This window comes from Culex pipiens, chromosome 1 (genome assembly GCF_016801865.2).
Source record: "Culex pipiens pallens isolate TS chromosome 1, TS_CPP_V2, whole genome shotgun sequence".
Taxonomy (NCBI): domain Eukaryota; kingdom Metazoa; phylum Arthropoda; class Insecta; order Diptera; family Culicidae; genus Culex; species Culex pipiens.
The window spans coordinates 78,851,326-78,867,348 of NC_068937.1; the positions used below are offsets into that span (position 1 = coordinate 78,851,326).

The window sequence follows — 16,023 nt, forward strand, 5'->3', positions numbered from 1 at the left end:
GTGTTAACGCTGATCTTCTGTCAACCTGCGGGAAAAACAAGCACAATCAAATCGTGTGTCGCTGAAATAAAATATTGTCCGCAAAAATTTTAGGCTAATCCCGCCGGAATCTACTTTAACTGACCGAAGTAGCCAACCCGGAACAGGATGCTGTCAGAGACTCGCACCCGCTAATGCTGCTAGCATGGAGGACCTCCTTTATCGGACGGGGAAGATGGGCAACCGCATGGGTGCTGCTCGGCTGCTAGCGGACCTATAGGACGCGGTAGACATGTCTTCCTCGACCACGACCACCTGGAGAATTTGTACGGTATACTGCTGAGGGAGGCAAGAAGTATCTGGCCGCTGCCACCAAGGCCAGTTGGCCATGAAGGGTTCTGCCGCTAAGAAGGGAGCGGCGGCTGTTGCTGCCGGAATCGGTGCCGTTGCTGTCAGAAAGGCTCCGACGGTGCATGCAGCCAGAAAAGGCAGCTGATGCCGCCACCAAGAACCAACCCTGGTGCCACTCAAGCTACTACTGCAAAGAAGAAGGGAAGTGCCGGAACGAAGAAGGCTGTCACGAAGAAAGCTGCCACGAAGAAGCCCAACCATCAACATAGGTGTCAAGAAGGTCATCGATGCCAAGGTGCAGATGGGTGATAAACGTACCAAGTCCAAGGTGGTCAAACACGCAAAATCCAGATAACACAGATCTGTGTAAAATTTGACACAGATCGCCTAAAACCTGGAATACACAGAATCTGTGTAAAAGTCTTGTACACAGTTCCTTGTTCAGCCGTTGTCTATCAAATCTGTGTAATTTTTCAACCATCAATCTGTGTAAAATTTTACACAAATCTGGGTAATTTTTATCGCACCTGGTTTTTTGCCGTTTTTATAATTAAACACAATTTTCGATCGATTTTAAAAATAAAACATCATTTATTCTCGTTTATTGACCTAATAAATATACTAACAAAATATTGTTGGCCACATTTGATGCACTTTTGCCCGTTTTGTGACTGTCGATTGTCGTAATTTATGGGTTAGGGTGCCTACAGAGTGGACGCTACAAGCGATGCTACAAGCGACGCGACTAATTTGACAGACCAAGCGACTATACGCGACAACGCGCGACTGGATTTTTGCCCCAGAGTGGACGCGACTACACACAAAAAAATATTACTGTAGTGGCAAAAGTAACTTACTGTTGAAATAAAAAGTGGTCAAAATTTGCTCCATTAAAAGTTTTTTTCTTGTTGTGAATATGAAAACTTTTACTGCTACAGTTTTTGAAAATCTCATTGCTAACTGATTTAAAAGTTTTTACTTTTATTTCGACTACATAATTTCTTTCATTTCGTCGTTCTCGTGTAACCGTGTACGCCTAAGTACAAAATGTAAACAAACATTTTGGTAGTGCCGGTGGTGAGTGAGTTGTCCACGAAACGAATCAAATCCGGACGCGGCCACCGCCAGGAGTCGGACGCGGGCACCTTTGTGAGCCAAAACAGCCGCAGCGGAAAGTGGGTGGTGCCGGTGCGGGACGAGGTCGGGGGGAAAGTTGGTTTTCGAAAAAGGACAAGGCCAGCTTCCTGCAGGACCTGCAGCTGTTTCACGACCGGAGTTGGTAAGAAGGAAGCTTGGGTGTTTGGTGGCGTTTGTGATTAATTTTGTTTTTGTAGGACGCCGTTTATGCGATTGCCGAAGATCGGAGGTCGGGATGTGGATTTGCACCGGTTGTATTCGGTGGTGGTGGCCAGGTGGACGAAATTGAAGTTGAAGCAGATTTACATCCGCTTTTTGAACAAGTACGATAAAGTTAATTTTAACGGTGAGGAGAAGGATCCGACGGAAGAGGAATACGACGAGAAGCGGCATAATCGGAGGTGGTCAGCGCGGATGTTGCACTCGGTGCCGGCGGTTTACGACCACCAGCAGCATTATGTGCCGGAAGTGATGACGGGACAGTGTGGGATGTCTTTAGGGTCCGCAGTCCATTTCTCGTTGCGGGACATGTTTGACGATTATTACCTAAACATCCAGAAGAACAGTTTGCACCAGTTCTGGATGGACCGTCTGTACGAAAGACGCAAGTCCTGGAGTTGACGTACTCGGATTACTTCCAGAGGTTGGAGCGAGATCCGACGAACCTGATCAAGAACATCTACCTGGAATACCGAAGAAGTCACCGGTGAGTATTGAGAATGTGTTCAGTGTCTCACCAATTTCATTTACTTTCAAACTCTTTCAGCAACTACCGCCCACAAACGCAGCTTCGGCGGGATGAACTTTGACGGCGAGTTGGAACATCTGTGTCATTCTCGAAGGAGGACGAAGTGATCGGGAACTATCCGTTCAGGCACTTTACTTCCCAGCCGGAAAACGTCGACTTCCCTTCCCGAATCAACAACCAATGGCCAACTCCTCCAAGCCTGTCCTGATGATGGCCGGCAACGAGACCACTCTGTTCTCTACAACGCTGTCGCGCTCCTAAATGATGGCCGCGATCTTGCTGCCCAACGAAACGTCCATCCGTAACCTGCTCAGCATGCGGCCTTCGGACGTGACCGGCGGCGTACCGTAAGAATCGGTTCAGCTTGGACGCGGAAATTGGCCAACCAGAAGCAGATGCGTTAAATACCAAAAAAAATCGAAAACATACTGTTTTTATATTAAAATAGTGAAATAAAATCCATCACTTTTTTCGAAAATCATCACTGTAATGTTAAATTTAATTTGTTCTTGCCATAAAAAGTTTTTTCTTATATTAAAAGTAAAAAACTTTTACCGATACAACGATTTTGTTCCAGAAATGCATGGTAGTATCAACAACTTTCCAACTTTTAAATTAAAAAGTTAGAACTTTCTACGAATATTCACCAACGCGAACTTTTAATCCAACCAACGATCTTTTTAAATTTACAGTATTTTTTCTTTGTGTGTAGAAGCGACTCCAAGCAACGCGACTGAAAGAAGCGATTTCGATGCAAACATAATATCTTTTGATGTTAAATGCAGTATTTGTTGTGCTCTAGTTCCAGAAATGGTTCTCCGAAATAATTTGGTGGCCACTGGCCACTCCAGAACCGATACTGAATGTCCCCCGGGGAACCACCGAAGAGGCCAATATCTGATCAGAGCAAAACCTGTCATTATTGGAATCTTTTTTTTTTTCATTTTGGAAGGACATCTCAGAAATGGACAACCTAAATAATTGAATAGCCACTGGCCACTTTAGAACCGGTTCTGAATGTCCCCCAGGGAACCACTGATATGACCAGTATCTGATCAGAGCAAAACCTGTCAAAATAAGTATTGAAATTCTTTATTTTAGAAGAACATCTCAGAAAAAAATATTTTGGAAGAACATTCTGAAAATTTAGATTGACCTGGCCACTCCGGAACCGGTTCTGAAACACATAAATTTAGAAATTCAAAAATAAAAATACAGAGCAAATGTTCGCTAACTGAAACGAATTCGAATTAAAAAGCACTCAATCGTTATAACCAGTTGTCAAACTGGCTTCGACATTTTAACCCCATTGTTCGACGATATCCGAGCACGTTGTTTTGCTTTTTAATTATCCGCACAATCCGTACTATCCGGATATTTGTAACAAAACATAATAGTTTTGGAGATTTTGCCTAATATTTTTTACTTTAATCATTATCTGGGGTGGATATGGTAGAGCACCCAGAAATCGCCATGCTTCAGTATTCACCCACTTACAGAGTTTTAACTGTGTTTAACTAACTTATACCATTTTGGATAAAAAGCAGGTACTTATTTATTGATTTCCAACACTTATCAAAACTGAACTAATTTATTTATTTATGAAACTGGTAGAGGGTTAATTTATGAAACTGTTTTTATGCAAAAATGGATATTTTATATCGAATTAACACAGCGTTGCACAGTGGGTCAAAGTATCTCGAAAAGATTTTACAGACTTTTAAAATTTTATTTACTCCACTTAAAGTTTTTGATTGGAAGGCACAGTCTACCTTATTTTTAAATATTTTTTTTTTAATTTTTAAATTTATAAATAAAAAAATTTAAAAAAAATATTAAAAGAGGAGCAAAATATTCAAAAGTTTAAAATTTTCAAAAAAATATAGGTTTAGAACATAAAAAATAATTTTTTTATCAATGCTATATAAGAATTCAAAAAAAGAAGAAATTATAATTTCAAAAAATATTAAACTTTTAAAAATCAATATATTAAAAAAAATTAAGTACCTACATTCAAATAATAAGAAATTTGAAAAAATCTCAACGTTTCGTACTCCGTAGTTAATTTAAGAATTTAAGAATTTAAGAATTTAAGAATTTAAGAATTTAAGAATTTAAGAATTTAAGAATTTAAGAATTTAAGAATTTAAGAATTTAAGAATTTAAGAATTTAAGAATTTAAGAATTTAAGAATTTAAGAATTTAAGAATTTAAGAATTTAAGAATTTAAGAATTTAAGAATTTAAGGGTGCACAGCAACGAAGGAAGTTGTTGTCTTCTTATTCCAAAATTGTCAAACTTACGAACCCAATCCTGCAATAACGGGATTGTAAAATTTATCAAACTTTGTTGTAAATTACTTTGTGGACAGTACTTTAAGGGATGAATGAAAAAATATTTCGATAGTACTCGTAGTTTTGAAAATACCAAAACGTCTGTAACAAAAATCTGGGTGCAAAAGCTCTGGTTGATGTGCACCGTTAAGAATTTAAGAATTTAAGAATTTAAGAATTTAAGAATTTAAGAATTTAAGAATTTAAGAATTTAAGAATTTAAGAATTTAAGAATTTAAGAATTTAAGAATTTAAGAATTTAAGAATTTAAGAATTTAAGAATTTAAGAATTTAAGAATTTAAGAATTTAAGAATTTAAGAATTTAAGAATTTAAGAATTTAAGAATTTAAGAATTTAAGAATTTAAGAATTTAAGAATTTAAGAATTTAAGAATTTAAGAATTTAAGAATTTAAGAATTTAAGAATTTAAGAATTTAAGAATTTAAGAATTTAAGAATTTAAGAATTTAAGAATTTAAGAATTTAAGAATTTAAGAATTTAAGAATTTAAGAATTTAAGAATTTAAGAATTTAAGAATTTAAGAATTTAAGAATTTAAGAATTTAAGAATTTAAGAATTTAAGAATTTAAGAAATTAAGAATTTAAGAATTTAAGAATTTAAGAATTTAAGAATTTAAGAATTTAAGAATTTAAGAATTTAAGAATTTAAGAATTTAAGAATTTAAGAATTTAAGAATTTAAGAATTTAAGAATTTAAGATTAAGAATTTAAGAATTTAAGAATTTAAGAATTTAAGAATTTAAGAATTTAAGAATTTAAGAATTTAAGAATTTAAGAATTTAAGAATTTAAGAATTTAAGAATTTAAGAATTTAAGAATTTAAGAATTTAAGAATTTAAGAATTTAAGAATTTAAGAATTTAAGAATTTAAGAATTTAAGAATTTAAGAATTTAAGAATTTAAGAATTTAAGAATTTAAGAATTTAAGAATTTAAGAATTTAAGAATTTAAGAATTTAAGAATTTAAGAATTTAAGAATTTAAGAATTTAAGAATTTAAGAATTTAAGAATTTAAGAATTTAAGAATTTAAGAATTTAAGAATTTAAGAATTTAAGAATTTAAGAATTTAAGAATTTAAGAATTTAAGAATTTAAGAATTTAAGAATTTAAGAATTTAAGAATTTAAGAATTTAAGAATTTAAGAATTTAAGAATTTAAGAATTTAAGAATTTAAGAATTTAAGAATTTAAGAATTTAAGAATTTAAGAATTTAAGAATTTAAGAATTTAAGAATTTAAGAATTTAAGAATTTAAGAATTTAAGAATTTAAGAATTTAAGAATTTAAGAATTTAAGAATTTAAGAATTTAAGAATTTAAGAATTTAAGAATTTAAGAATTTAAGAATTTAAGAATTTAAGAATTTAAGAATTTAAGAATTTAAGAATTTAAGAATTTAAGAATTTAAGAATTTAAGAATTTAAGAATTTAAGAATTTAAGAATTTAAGAATTTAAGAATTTAAGAATTTAAGAATTTAAGAATTTAAGAATTTAAGAATTTAAGAATTTAAGAATTTAAGAATTTAAGAATTTAAGAATTTAAGAATTTAAGAATTTAAGAATTTAAGAATTTAAGAATTTAAGAATTTAAGAATTTAAGAATTTAAGAATTTAAGAATTTAAGAATTTAAGAATTTAAGAATTTAAGAATTTAAGAATTTAAGAATTTAAGAATTTAAGAATTTAAGAATTTAAGAATTTAAGAATTTAAGAATTTAAGAATTTAAGAATTTAAGAATTTAAGAATTTAAGAATTTAAGAATTTAAGAATTTAAGAATTTAAGAATTTAAGAATTTAAGAATTTAAGAATTTAAGAATTTAAGAATTTAAGAATTTAAGAATTTAAGAATTTAAGAATTTAAGAATTTAAGAATTTAAGAATTTAAGAATTTAAGAATTTAAGAATTTAAGAATTTAAGAATTTAAGAATTTAAGAATTTAAGAATTTAAGAATTTAAGAATTTAAGAATTTAAGAATTTAAGAATTTAAGAATTTAAGAATTTAAGAATTTAAGAATTTAAGAATTTAAGAATTTAAGAATTTAAGAATTTAAGAATTTAAGAATTTAAGAATTTAAGAATTTAAGAATTTAAGAATTTAAGAATTTAAGAATTTAAGAATTTAAGAATTTAAGAATTTAAGAATTTAAGAATTTAAGAATTTAAGAATTTAAGAATTTAAGAATTTAAGAATTTAAGAATTTAAGAATTTAAGAATTTAAGAATTTAAGAATTTAAGAATTTAAGAATTTAAGAATTTAAGAATTTAAGAATTTAAGAATTTAAGAATTTAAGAATTTAAGAATTTAAGAATTTAAGAATTTAAGAATTTAAGAATTTAAGAATTTAAGAATTTAAGAATTTAAGAATTTAAGAATTTAAGAATTTAAGAATTTAAGAATTTAAGAATTTAAGAATTTAAGAATTTAAGAATTTAAGAATTTAAGAATTTAAGAATTTAAGAATTTAAGAATTTAAGAATTTAAGAATTTAAGAATTTAAGAATTTAAGAATTTAAGAATTTAAGAATTTAAGAATTTAAGAATTTAAGAATTTAAGAATTTAAGAATTTAAGAATTTAAGAATTTAAGAATTTAAGAATTTAAGAATTTAAGAATTTAAGAATTTAAGAATTTAAGAATTTAAGAATTTAAGAATTTAAGAATTTAAGAATTTAAGAATTTAAGAATTTAAGAATTTAAGAATTTAAGAATTTAAGAATTTAAGAATTTAAGAATTTAAGAATTTAAGAATTTAAGAATTTAAGAATTTAAGAATTTAAGAATTTAAGAATTTAAGAATTTAAGAATTTAAGAATTTAAGAATTTAAGAATTTAAGAATTTAAGAATTTAAGAATTTAAGAATTTAAGAATTTAAGAATTTAAGAATTTAAGAATTTAAGAATTTAAGAATTTAAGAATTTAAGAATTTAAGAATTTAAGAATTTAAGAATTTAAGAATTTAAGAATTTAAGAATTTAAGAATTTAAGAATTTAAGAATTTAAGAATTTAAGAATTTAAGAATTTAAGAATTTAAGAATTTAAGAATTTAAGAATTTAAGAATTTAAGAATTTAAGAATTTAAGAATTTAAGAATTTAAGAATTTAAGAATTTAAGAATTTAAGAATTTAAGAATTTAAGAATTTAAGAATTTAAGAATTTAAGAATTTAAGAATTTAAGAATTTAAGAATTTAAGAATTTAAGAATTTAAGAATTTAAGAATTTAAGAATTTAAGAATTTAAGAATTTAAGAATTTAAGAATTTAAGAATTTAAGAATTTAAGAATTTAAGAATTTAAGAATTTAAGAATTTAAGAATTTAAGAATTTAAGAATTTAAGAATTTAAGAATTTAAGAATTTAAGAATTTAAGAATTTAAGAATTTAAGAATTTAAGAATTTAAGAATTTAAGAATTTAAGAATTTAAGAATTTAAGAATTTAAGAATTTAAGAATTTAAGAATTTAAGAATTTAAGAATTTAAGAATTTAAGAATTTAAGAATTTAAGAATTTAAGAATTTAAGAATTTAAGAATTTAAGAATTTAAGAATTTAAGAATTTAAGAATTTAAGAATTTAAGAATTTAAGAATTTAAGAATTTAAGAATTTAAGAATTTAAGAATTTAAGAATTTAAGAATTTAAGAATTTAAGAATTTAAGAATTTAAGAATTTAAGAATTTAAGAATTTAAGAATTTAAGAATTTAAGAATTTAAGAATTTAAGAATTTAAGAATTTAAGAATTTAAGAATTTAAGAATTTAAGAATTTAAGAATTTAAGAATTTAAGAATTTAAGAATTTAAGAATTTAAGAATTTAAGAATTTAAGAATTTAAGAATTTAAGAATTTAAGAATTTAAGAATTTAAGAATTTAAGAATTTAAGAATTTAAGAATTTAAGAATTTAAGAATTTAAGAATTTAAGAATTTAAGAATTTAAGAATTTAAGAATTTAAGAATTTAAGAATTTAAGAATTTAAGAATTTAAGAATTTAAGAATTTAAGAATTTAAGAATTTAAGAATTTAAGAATTTAAGAATTTAAGAATTTAAGAATTTAAGAATTTAAGAATTTAAGAATTTAAGAATTTAAGAATTTAAGAATTTAAGAATTTAAGAATTTAAGAATTTAAGAATTTAAGAATTTAAGAATTTAAGAATTTAAGAATTTAAGAATTTAAGAATTTAAGAATTTAAGAATTTAAGAATTTAAGAATTTAAGAATTTAAGAATTTAAGAATTTAAGAATTTAAGAATTTAAGAATTTAAGAATTTAAGAATTTAAGAATTTAAGAATTTAAGAATTTAAGAATTTAAGAATTTAAGAATTTAAGAATTTAAGAATTTAAGAATTTAAGAATTTAAGAATTTAAGAATTTAAGAATTTAAGAATTTAAGAATTTAAGAATTTAAGAATTTAAGAATTTAAGAATTTAAGAATTTAAGAATTTAAGAATTTAAGAATTTAAGAATTTAAGAATTTAAGAATTTAAGAATTTAAGAATTTAAGAATTTAAGAATTTAAGAATTTAAGAATTTAAGAATTTAAGAATTTAAGAATTTAAGAATTTAAGAATTTAAGAATTTAAGAATTTAAGAATTTAAGAATTTAAGAATTTAAGAATTTAAGAATTTAAGAATTTAAGAATTTAAGAATTTAAGAATTTAAGAATTTAAGAATTTAAGAATTTAAGAATTTAAGAATTTAAGAATTTAAGAATTTAAGAATTTAAGAATTTAAGAATTTAAGAATTTAAGAATTTAAGAATTTAAGAATTTAAGAATTTAAGAATTTAAGAATTTAAGAATTTAAGAATTTAAGAATTTAAGAATTTAAGAATTTAAGAATTTAAGAATTTAAGAATTTAAGAATTTAAGAATTTAAGAATTTAAGAATTTAAGAATTTAAGAATTTAAGAATTTAAGAATTTAAGAATTTAAGAATTTAAGAATTTAAGAATTTAAGAATTTAAGAATTTAAGAATTTAAGAATTTAAGAATTTAAGAATTTAAGAATTTAAGAATTTAAGAATTTAAGAATTTAAGAATTTAAGAATTTAAGAATTTAAGAATTTAAGAATTTAAGAATTTAAGAATTTAAGAATTTAAGAATTTAAGAATTTAAGAATTTAAGAATTTAAGAATTTAAGAATTTAAGAATTTAAGAATTTAAGAATTTAAGAATTTAAGAATTTAAGAATTTAAGAATTTAAGAATTTAAGAATTTAAGAATTTAAGAATTTAAGAATTTAAGAATTTAAGAATTTAAGAATTTAAGAATTTAAGAATTTAAGAATTTAAGAATTTAAGAATTTAAGAATTTAAGAATTTAAGAATTTAAGAATTTAAGAATTTAAGAATTTAAGAATTTAAGAATTTAAGAATTTAAGAATTTAAGAATTTAAGAATTTAAGAATTTAAGAATTTAAGAATTTAAGAATTTAAGAATTTAAGAATTTAAGAATTTAAGAATTTAAGAATTTAAGAATTTAAGAATTTAAGAATTTAAGAATTTAAGAATTTAAGAATTTAAGAATTTAAGAATTTAAGAATTTAAGAATTTAAGAATTTAAGAATTTAAGAATTTAAGAATTTAAGAATTTAAGAATTTAAGAATTTAAGAATTTAAGAATTTAAGAATTTAAGAATTTAAGAATTTAAGAATTTAAGAATTTAAGAATTTAAGAATTTAAGAATTTAAGAATTTAAGAATTTAAGAATTTAAGAATTTAAGAATTTAAGAATTTAAGAATTTAAGAATTTAAGAATTTAAGAATTTAAGAATTTAAGAATTTAAGAATTTAAGAATTTAAGAATTTAAGAATTTAAGAATTTAAGAATTTAAGAATTTAAGAATTTAAGAATTTAAGAATTTAAGAATTTAAGAATTTAAGAATTTAAGAATTTAAGAATTTAAGAATTTAAGAATTTAAGAATTTAAGAATTTAAGAATTTAAGAATTTAAGAATTTAAGAATTTAAGAATTTAAGAATTTAAGAATTTAAGAATTTAAGAATTTAAGAATTTAAGAATTTAAGAATTTAAGAATTTAAGAATTTAAGAATTTAAGAATTTAAGAATTTAAGAATTTAAGAATTTAAGAATTTAAGAATTTAAGAATTTAAGAATTTAAGAATTTAAGAATTTAAGAATTTAAGAATTTAAGAATTTAAGAATTTAAGAATTTAAGAATTTAAGAATTTAAGAATTTAAGAATTTAAGAATTTAAGAATTTAAGAATTTAAGAATTTAAGAATTTAAGAATTTAAGAATTTAAGAATTTAAGAATTTAAGAATTTAAGAATTTAAGAATTTAAGAATTTAAGAATTTAAGAATTTAAGAATTTAAGAATTTAAGAATTTAAGAATTTAAGAATTTAAGAATTTAAGAATTTAAGAATTTAAGAATTTAAGAATTTAAGAATTTAAGAATTTAAGAATTTAAGAATTTAAGAATTTAAGAATTTAAGAATTTAAGAATTTAAGAATTTAAGAATTTAAGAATTTAAGAATTTAAGAATTTAAGAATTTAAGAATTTAAGAATTTAAGAATTTAAGAATTTAAGAATTTAAGAATTTAAGAATTTAAGAATTTAAGAATTTAAGAATTTAAGAATTTAAGAATTTAAGAATTTAAGAATTTAAGAATTTAAGAATTTAAGAATTTAAGAATTTAAGAATTTAAGAATTTAAGAATTTAAGAATTTAAGAATTTAAGAATTTAAGAATTTAAGAATTTAAGAATTTAAGAATTTAAGAATTTAAGAATTTAAGAATTTAAGAATTTAAGAATTTAAGAATTTAAGAATTTAAGAATTTAAGAATTTAAGAATTTAACGGTACACATCAACCAGAGCTTTAGCACCCAGATTTTTGTTACAGACATTTTAGTATCTTCAAAACTACGGGTACTGTCGAAATATTTTTATATTCATCCCCTAAAGTACTGTCCACCAAGCAATTTACAGCAAAGTTTCATTAATTTTACAATCCCGTAGTTGCAGGATTGGGTCCGTAAGTTTGACAATTTTGGTATAAGAAGACAACAACTTCCTTCGTTGCTGTGCACCCTTAAGAATTTAAGAATTTAAGAATTTCAAATGTTTAGATTTTTCAAATTTCAGGTTTTAAAATTCTATAGAATTTTAGAATGATGATCTGTTTTCCTTGAGAATTAGTGACGGCTTCACCTGAATTGCTTACTACATTATCATATTAGTCCTTCATTTTTACCAATGAATCAAGATTTTGCATTGTGTCCAATGTCCATACAAAAATGTTTTCAAAATACAAATTCAAAAGACGCTTACTGAAAAGTGTTCTGATCGATACGATTTCTTTGACAAAGTTATGCAGTCCAGCCTCGATTATCCGAAGGTTTCTATGGGACTTTGGGGTTCTATGTGGACTTCCGATAATCGTATCAAATTTTTGTTTTGTTTTTTTTTTGTATTTTGTTACTTTGAACAAATTCAAATTCTGCAACCCCATTTTATTAAAGTTCAAATGGTTGATTGTCATCCAAGTACATTTTCCTTATGAACGCCATGGACCATTTCCGAGATGTCCTTCCAAAATGAAGAATTTCGATACCTATATTGACAGGTTTTGCCCTGATCAGATATTGGCCACTTCGGTTGTTCCGGAGAACCAGTTCCGGAGTGGCCAGTGGCCACCAAATTATTTCGGTGGAGCATTTTTTAGACGTCCTTCCAAAATGCAGAATTTTGATACCAATATTGACTGATTTTGCTCTGATCAGATATTGGCCACTTCGGTGGTTCCCCGGAGGACATTCAGAACCGGTTCCGGAGTGGCCAAAATGAAGAATTTCGATACCAATATTGACTGGTTTTGCTCTGATCAGATATTGGCCAAGAATTTTCATATCAACATTGACTAGTTTTCTTCTGATCAGATATTGGCCACTTCGGTGGTTCCCCGGAGGACATTTAGAACCGGTTCCGGAGTGGCCAGTGGCCACCAAATTATTTTGGTGGACCATTTTTGAGATGTCCTTCCAAAATGAAGAATTTTGATACCAACATTGACTAGTTTTCTTCTGATCAGATATTGGCCACTTCGGTGGTTCCCCGGAGGACATTTAGAACCGGTTCCGGAGTGGCCAGTGGCCACCAAATTATTTTGGTGGACCATTTTTGAGATGTCCTTCCAAAATGAAAAATTTCGATACCAATATTGACTGGTTTTGCTCTGATCAGATATTGGCCACTTCGGTGGTTCCCCGGAGGACATTCAGAACCGGTTCCGGAGTGGCCAGTGGCCACCAAATTATTTTGGTGGACCATTTTTGAGATGTCCTTCCAAAATGAAGAATTTCGATACCAATATTGACTGGTTTTGCTCTGATCAGATATTGGCCACTTCGGTGGTTCCCCGGAGGACATTCAGAACCGGTTCCGGAGTGGCCAGTGGCCACCAAATTATTTTGGTGGACCATTTTTGAGATGTCCTTCCAAAATGAAAAATTTCGATACCAATATTGACTGGTTTTGCTCTGATCAGATATTGGCCACTTCGGTGGTTCCCCGGAGGACATTCAGAACCGATTCCAGAGTGGCCAGTGGCCACCATATTATTTGAAGGACCATTTCTGATATCATATTTTACAAATTTGTTGACCTAAATCATACAAATTTTGATTTCAGGTTGTATATTGAAATATTTTTTTTTATTTTTTATTTACAATTTAAAATTCATTTCGAACCATTTTGCAATTTTTTAATTAAATGTACTTTATTTATTGCATCCGAGATTGCATCAAACAATTCTACTGTCCATTTTATTTGAAATTTTAATAGCGAAAGCTGAACAAAACATCAGAATCAATTTAAATCGCTTGATTTGCAGGCGACTGACCTCGGTTTGCACAGGTCGGTCGCGCGACCAATTTGACAGTTGCTTGTTCGTCGCTTGTAGCGCAGCGAAAAATCGCTTCTACTCTGAATAGGCGAGCGATTTCTGCTGGCCGCAAATGAGTCGCGCGTAGTCGCTTCGCCTGTCAAATTAGTCGCGTCGCTTGTAGCGTCGCTTGCAGCGTCCACTCTGTAAGGGCCCTTAGAGTTGGCTTCTCGCGATAGCGACGATAACAACATAACAATGAAGACGAGGATGACGTCGTAAAGTGCCACCCAAGCTGGCTTCCGGAACCTGTGGCCACTTTTACTTTTACCAACAAGAATATTCCGGAAACTAAGAAAGGAAAATCAAGGTAAGGTTAGGTATTCAAAGTTTCTAGAAACATTCTTACCAGGTTCCACAAACAATCATTTCATTGGGTACTGGTTAAAGTTTTGAAAATGGCCAAAGTCTGAAATATTAAACTAATTAAAAAAAAAACAATAACTCAATTAGAGAAATAAAACTTACCAACTTCACGAAGAACTTTAATGGTGTCTGTTAAAAAATGACAACTGTTTTTTACACAGATTTGAAAGAACGGCTTTTCAAAAATCTGTGTATTTTTTTACACAGATCTGTGTAAAAAAATTACTCAGATTATGAAAGCTAGAACTGAACAACAATCTGTGTAATTTTTTTACACAGACCCAGTCACGGCGTTCTCACAGGAATCTTACAGAATTCTAGCAGAGCGAAAAAAATCTTACTAGAACTGTGCCATCATCCTGCCAAAACTTTGCAAGAATCCTCAAAGAATTCTAGCTCAAATGCAATAACCGGTTCTAGCAGGAACCGGCGAAACCAACCGGTTCTGTAAGAATCCTGCTAGAATTTTTCTAGAAGTATTCTGACAGGTCTTCTGCTAGAACTCTGTAAGAATCATGCTAGAATTTTCTGGCAGGAATTTTCTGCTAGAATTCTGCTAGAATTTTGTTAGAATAGCGAAGGTACAAAATATCCATGAAAAATCATTTCACTTTTGTTTGCTAGGTGTATTCTAGCTGAAAAGAACAATATTTAAACAACTTTATTCCTCACAATTATTAACACTGTAATTTTACAATAAATATAACTTGTCACATTCGCACCACTGAAAGAAGATACCTTCCACCAATGCGATGCTATCCGGCCCCCAACGGTTTTGGCTTCAATTCCTTCACTCCAGTTGATTTTATTGGACGGAAGATTTGGCATCGCTGCGTTGCGTTCTTGGACACCGAGCTGGCATCGTCGTTTTTTGCAAGAAGTCTGGATTTTTTACGATGATACGCCTGGATCCAGTTCCTGTGAATTAAGTAAGGCAATTTGAATTATGTCAAGTCCTTGGTCAAGTCACAAATATTTATAAAATTCTTACCAAACTACGGATGGTTGAAGGAATGACATCTTCTTCGATCGTAAGACAAATTAAAACGTGTGTGAAACGTTCGCTCGCAAGATGGGTATGTGGAAATGGCAAAGCGGTTCAACGGAAATGACGTATTTTGTGACCGATTTTGCTCTGTCAGAGTGTTCTAACAAAATTCTTACAGGATTCTAGCAGATTTCGCCCTGTCAGAACATTCCGGCAAAATTCTTAAATAATTCTGGCAGGCCTGCTAGAATCATTCTAGCAGGATTCTAGCAGAACAAACTCAGCCAGAATTTTTCGTGACTGGGGATATTAAAGAAGGCGTACGTGCGGCAGGTACGCGACAACGACGCCCTAGGCACAGCCAACAAGATCGATTTCATATTTGTCCTAATTTAAAGTTCCGGTTTGTACACCTCCTTGCCCTGATACTCTGAGTAAGAGGATAAGCAAAGTAATCCACATTAACGACCCCGGGTCTTTTGTGGTCTCTGTTGCAAGTTTCTGCTCATTTCTAGGCCTCCGAAGGTTATGTGTGGTGAGTCACCCAAAACCTCTTTTACGCAAATGGACCGACGTTTTACTTCCCCATCCGATAGAAGGCGTGATCAGGCAAATCTCGTCGCGAAAAATGCCACCGGGTCCGTCTGGGATTGAACCCAGGCCATACTGGGGTTTAGAGGCTACCACGCTAACCACTAAACCACCGGACCCGGATATTGTAGCCAAATAAAATTACAATTAACGAATATGGATTTCCGACTGATTTGTGGAGCGTAGGGAGATTGTTTCGGCTTGCAGTCGCAGTAAAACGCGTCGATTTATATTTTGTCGTCGCCAACGTTTCGGTCCTTGGTTGGGACCTTCTTCAGGGCCTATATTATTATTAATTATTTGTAAAACAGTAAATTTGGCAAACCGAAAGTCCTACTCACTTGACAATAATCAACGTTGTCCAGTATCGTTGATTAAACGGAGGAATTGTTATAGGTTGGGGGGCACAACGGTTGTTTGCACTGTAGAAAGAGGGGGGGGATAGTTGAGAATTTGGGAATTTTCGTATTGGAGAAACTAAGGTCCACTTAGGGGAAAGTGGGGCAAGTGTAACAAGCTAAGGAAATGCTCGTTATAACCCATTAAAAACGTTAAAAAATCTGTCGGATTTATTGGAATCATCT

General features: G+C 28.3%; 2 long non-coding RNA genes across 2 annotated transcripts; one reads left to right on the plus strand and one right to left on the minus strand.

The window, feature by feature from the left end:
* The first annotated feature begins 2,034 nt into the window (after nucleotides 1-2,034).
* On the plus strand, nucleotides 2,035-3,676 carry LOC128092867 (uncharacterized). The gene is made up of 2 exons (XR_008212058.1): nucleotides 2,035-2,173; nucleotides 2,234-3,676. It is a non-coding gene; the product is annotated as an uncharacterized LOC128092867 (long non-coding RNA).
* Nucleotides 3,677-11,969: 8,293 nt separating this feature from the next.
* On the minus strand, nucleotides 11,970-15,818 carry LOC120431948 (uncharacterized). Its single transcript, XR_005607983.2, has 2 exons — nucleotides 13,844-15,818; nucleotides 11,970-13,785 (listed from the first exon to the last, which is right to left on the minus strand). It is a non-coding gene; the product is annotated as an uncharacterized LOC120431948 (long non-coding RNA).
* Between the last annotated feature and the right edge of the window lie 205 nt (nucleotides 15,819-16,023).